Here is a 6,000-nt window from a genome sequence, read left to right as displayed (position 1 = left end):
TAGGGAGCTCATTCCACAGCCAGGGTGCCACAGCAGAAAAGACCCACTTCCTGCTAGCCACTACTTTCGAGTTTAATGATTGGCTGAGTCAAACCTGCCAATGAGCCAGCCAGCAGTGCCCTAATGGGCAACAACCCCATCGCATAAAGATCCCCTCTTCCTTGTGAAGGGAAGTGGGCTTCTCTGACTGACTAGCTCAGGCTAGGAGCCTGCACTGAGCCAATTTTGAATTTAAAAAAAAAATATGCCTTAAGGCAGCAGGTGTGCCCTACTGCCAGGAAACATCAAACCCCTTTCCCCAGGGGAAAGGCCCTGTGTGTGCATGCCAGAGCGCAGCCCTGAAATAATGCTGCGATGACAGGCCAGGAGCTCGACCAAGCAGGGCAGTGCAGCAGCCAGCTTCTGCAATCGGAGAAGCCAGCGGTGACAGGGCAAAGATTTGTCTTCTTTTTAATTACAGGGAGGGGAGGGAGTGTGCTGGTGTCTGAGTGGCACCCGGAGAGACCGCTTAATAGAACTGCCCCTGACGAACACTCAGGGTATTTCTACATTAAGCAAAAACCCCGCAAAAACCCACATCCTTTCCGGGGCTTCCTGCTTTCAGTTTCTTTGTGGGATTAGGACGGGCTCCTTTACACAGCAGCCATGTGGTTTGCACGGAGGTAGTTCCCTCCCTGGCATGTGTGCAAAGGAGGGGGGAAGTCTTGTTTTCATAGCTTAACTTCTGCTGTACTGTTTTCTCACAGCCCCCAGGAAACCTCTGACTTACTTCTGAGTAGACATAAAATGTAAGATTATGCCGTAAGTCCACAACCCTTAGCACACTTATGTGAGAGTAAGCCACACTGAACTCAATGGGTCTTACTTCTGAGTGGACATAAGATTGCCCTGTAAGTCTGCAACCCTCAGCACACTTACTTGGGAGTAAGCCCCATTGAACTTAATAGGGTGCTCTGAATCAACAAAGGACATTGCTTCTGAGCTTGATGGGGTGGGGGAATCAGATGTGTCTTCCTTCATTGCAGGGAGAGATTTTACCCTCTTCTCCCTTCAACTGAGAAATGTGCTCAAGCATTTACATGGCAGACACCTGGGAATCGAGGAAAGTCCTTCCTCAGGAAGACTTGAGCAGAGGCAGGAGTTGCAGTCAACAGGCGATTCTTGCCCTTGTGCCTGTCAAATCTGCTCCTGCACGCCCAGCTCCCATCCTCAATGCCTTTGTCATCCTGACCGTGCGCGCCCCCAGCAACTGACAACAAACGCCCACAGCGGGCGGATAGAGCGGTTTCTTCCCACTATTGGAGAATTTCACAGGGAGGTCATGGCGCTCCTGTTCCGTGGGCTGGAAAAAATACCACATTTATTGTGTTTGGGGGAAACACGGGATAGGCTGGGGAAAATTGCGGGACACACCCTGGAGGGTAACGGCATCATCTAAAAAGCCCACAAACTTCCATGAGAGAGCCATCTCAATAGCAGGATAAAAGCTCCGTGTGATGAACCCCTCAGAAGCCCCACTGAGTTCAGTGGCACATATTCCCAAGTCAGGGTGCTTAGGTTTGCAGCTGGAGATTCCTTTTACCCATACATGCGCCTACATGTATTGATCAGCAACATTAGTTACAAGTTGAAGAATGAACTACTGCAGTGCATAAACCCCCATTTAACCCTGACTTGTATCACTGTTTGTTCTGTATGTTCAATTATCTCAAGTTACAATTTCCCTTTGCTTCTCCTGATAGATGCCAATGAGTTTCCCCCAAAAAATGTTATGGTCAAAATCTGAAGGACCATGCTCATTGTTCCACGTGCACATCAGGGCTTTTTTTGGGGGGGGCATTCTCATTTCAGCTCCTTGCACTCCTTGACATTGCTCCAGAAGATCACAGAACCTTCCAAACTGCCATTTGATGTGGAATGAGCGACCGCAGGTGTCAGGAAAACCTGCAGCCCCGCAACACTTGCAGGGAAGTACTTTCCACTCATGCACACATATTTGGATCCCAGGCCTATATATTTATATCCTGCCTCATCACTGGATAGTGTAGCTTACATAGCATTCAATGCTTAAAAGGGCCAAATTCCATTTAGGAGAAGCTCTCAGGGGCCGCATTCCAGTAGTGGGCGGGGCTGAATGCAAAAGGGGAGGGGTCCCAAATACCAGCATATGTTAGCTTAAAGCTCTTCCTGCCCAGTAACTAAGCCTTAGAAGGAGCAATTTAAACTTTTAGAATGGGGGAAAAACTGCACAAAGGCTGGGAAACCACCAAAGGATCCATGACTGGGGAAAAGGGTGGGGCTACAGGATGGGGATGGCCATCATGGGGAAATCCCGCCCTTTTGGGGCTCATCCGATTTCCCCGGAGCCCCCAGACTGGCTTGCATTTGTGAGCCAAGCTGCAGGCTTTCCTGAAATCTGGCAATTTTCTTGGGTTTCCCCCCCTTAAATCACCATTTACCCAAATTGCACCCACAATTTACATAATTTACACTAATCTCAGCCATAATATGAATAAATTTACACAAATTGTGTCTGTAATTTGGGCAAATTAAGCAAATTATGGCTGAGATTTGTGTAAAGTATGCAAATTGTGGGTGCAATTTAAACAGTGATTTAAGAAAACACAACCAAAACTCTGCGAGCGGGACCAACTCAAAACAGATTGAGTCAGGCCACCTCATGGTTAAGCTAACTGGAGTCCACAGGGCCAAGCTGCTGAAAGCTCAGCAAACTTTACTCTCCAGACGGATTCTTCCAACAACCCTACTAGAGGATGGGGGCGTGGCCAGAATGAGGCCCCAGCCAGGCTGGATTTGGTGCCGAAGCCTGAAGTTCTGAAACCCTGGTATAAACTGTCATGGCTACGCTGTTTAACAAAATAGTGTGGTCCCATTTAGTGGACAGAATTTCAGACTTAAACCAGGGAGACCCAGATTAAATTTCTGGAAGACCTATGAAACTCACTGGGTGACTTTGGGCTGCCACGCTCTCTCAGCCTATCCATGCCTCATGGGGTTATTGTGAAGATAAAAGGAGAGGGCCACTCCTAGAGAAACAGCTGGGTTAAAATGAAATGTAATAAAGAAATGTACAGTGTGTGTTCTTACCAAGTCCAAAGGGGTTGGACTCGATGGTCTTATAGGCCCCTTCCAACCCTACTATTCTATGATTCTATGATTCAAAGGTCTACACTCCCACTACATTTTAAAAGGAGGCAACCCCTCCTTTCAGTTCAATTATTTATCTTCACATTTAGAATGACAAGCAGTTTAAAGTACTATTTGATCAGTGTTATAAAACTGTCTCAAACTGTTGATCACTGCTATCTACTGTCAAATTTAGAATGGGATTCCATCCTCTTAAGTAACCAGCAACCAATTTACAGCTTTCAAAAAAGAAGAGCTTAATCAATTACACGATAATTAGCTTCACTGCATTTTCTAGGTTACTATACATCAATTTTCATGCTTTCTGGATTCATCTATTTCAATATTCCAATTTGCAAGTTCTACAAACTTGATTAACTCTGAAGATACTTGGCCTGATACTGGTGCTTTATTGTAAATAAAAAGGTAGTTTAGTCACTTGGGGAGCAATTTTCAAATGATAAATACTTGATGATGTACAACCTATAAGCTACTAAAAGATAATTGCTTATAGTCAGCTGTTTGTAAACTCAACATTATTTAATTACATTTAATTAGAATCTTTGTAACTGAAACATTGATAGTTGAATGTTGTCCTATTGAACTGATTACGAACACCTGCAATGTATAATTAGGTCTTCTACCACCAAACTTAGTTTTGACTCAAAACAAACAAACAAACAACCCCTACCGCTGCCAATTATATTGTTTCCTTCCTGGCTGACTACCAGTGTTGTACAATGTAAAGCTATGTTTATAAGGAAGTATATAAACCCATTCCAAAATGCAGAGGTAAATTGGTTATTGTATCATAGAAATTACAATCTCATCCTTTCCCAACATGGTGCCCTCCAGATGTGTTGAACTAAAACACCCATCCACCCCAGCCAGCATGGCTATTAAATGGAGTGCCAATGGAGATAAGCAAGAACAGTTGTGTGGAAGGATGCAAACCCTGGAAATATTGTTTTTACAATATTTGTATACCGATCCATATCTAGAACACATTTCGGAGCGGTGAACACAAGCAATAATACAGTAAAAGGATAAAAAGATTAGAGTACCAGATTAAAATTATGGTATTTTTAAAAAGCTTGGTGGACGAGTTGGTGGTTGCCATTGTGGCAACTCTGCTGATTACTTTAGGAGGGTAATTGCTCCCTGCCAGCCCCCTACAAAGGATATGCATCTGGCAGCTTGCTACCAGGAGTGTATTGTTTGTCCTGGAACCTCTAGCCCAAACAACAGAAGTTAACCTAATTTCTAACTAAAATTCTGTCGTAATGGCCTGAAATGATCACCAAAAGCTACATTTAAGGCACAACCCTATGCAAGTTTAGACAGAAAAGTCCTACAACTCCCAGCATGCCACAGCCAGCCAGCCAGCCAGCCATGCTGGCTGGGGCATGCTAGGAGTTGTAGGACTTCTGTCTGTCTAAACATGGATAGGATCACACCCTTTATTCTTTTTTCTCTCTCCCCGTAGGAGTTATTTCATTTCTTTTAACATTAATTTTAGGCTCACTTTGAACGTAAAATCCTCCCATGGTGTTGGAAGAGAAAGAAAGGAGAATCACTTCCTGAGCCACAGTGACTAGCTTATTCACTTTTAGCACCGAGGACTAGTCTGTATGCAGAATGCCCACCTTGATGAAAATAGACATACTCCATTCACTAGGGAAGAAGGCTTCACGTTCTGTAGCCCTGAAAGCTGATATTACTGCAATCACGAAAAGCCTCCTCACAAGTTCTTCAGACAATTGAATCCATGGGTTTGAAGACTGTTTGACTGCACAGACCATTCATAGACCCAGTGCAGAAACAGTGTTTCCCCTCGATTGACTGCTTGGAGGTGGCAGCTGGCACAGAACACAATAGATGCCTCCCAGCAGGAATGGTTTGCTAGGTGTAAATTGTATTTGTGCTCCAATACCTGTAGCTGCGGAGGTACAATTCAAGATGCAGGCTTTCATCTATGAACACACTCAATTGCTTAAGCCCTCAAGAAAAACAGTGCCTCCTCTCCTGCAATGGTGTTGATTGTAAATCAAGAAAACCAGCACCGTCAAATACAGGCCAAGAAGCATTCTTGGTAGCTACTCCAGCTTTGGAGCGTCCTTTTAAAGGCCAGAAACAGTGCATGGCCTATCTCAGCCTTCCCCATTCTGGAGGGGCCCCCCCAATGTGTTGGGTTACAACTCCCATCATCCCCAACCAGTATGGGGATCCATCACATCTGGAGGTCACCAGGTTGGGGAAGGCTGACCTATCTCTTTGAACGTGTATGCAAGCAATGGTCAGGTCTTGTGGAGGGTTATTTTTACAGAGCATTCTACAAGTTAAGAACATGGGAGTGCCCTGCTGGATCAGACCTAAGGCCTATCCAGTCCAGCATCCTGTTGCCCAGAGGCCAAACAGATGACTCTGGGAAGCCCACGATCAGGACATGAGGGCAATGGCCCTCTTGCACTGATGTTCCACAGCAACTGTTATTCAGAGACATGCTGCCTCTGAACCTGGAAGTAGTATATATCCATCATGACTTTTAGGCATTGGTAGCCTCATCCTCCATAAATCTGCCTAATCCCTTTCGAAAGCTGTCTAAACTGGTGCCAAGCAACACAGTTACCAACTTGACAGTTACCTGTTATCAGTTGGTAGAATATGTTTATTACCAACTGGGACATCCCTGGGATCTTTTATTGTCCTTACCACTCTCCTTCCCTTGGCACTATAACGTGACTAAATAAACCAGATTAGATAGGTGTCTAATTGCTCCAGGATTATTCCTGGCATTGAATCCACTCGAACACACGCAAAAGTATCAATAACTGCCAGCATCTTATTGGGTTA

This window comes from Heloderma suspectum, chromosome 3, assembly GCF_057233095.1.
Source record: "Heloderma suspectum isolate Gila_16-S chromosome 3, 16-S_ref, whole genome shotgun sequence".
NCBI classification, from domain to species: Eukaryota; Metazoa; Chordata; class Lepidosauria; order Squamata; family Helodermatidae; genus Heloderma; species Heloderma suspectum.
This window is presented reverse-complemented; position numbering follows the sequence as displayed.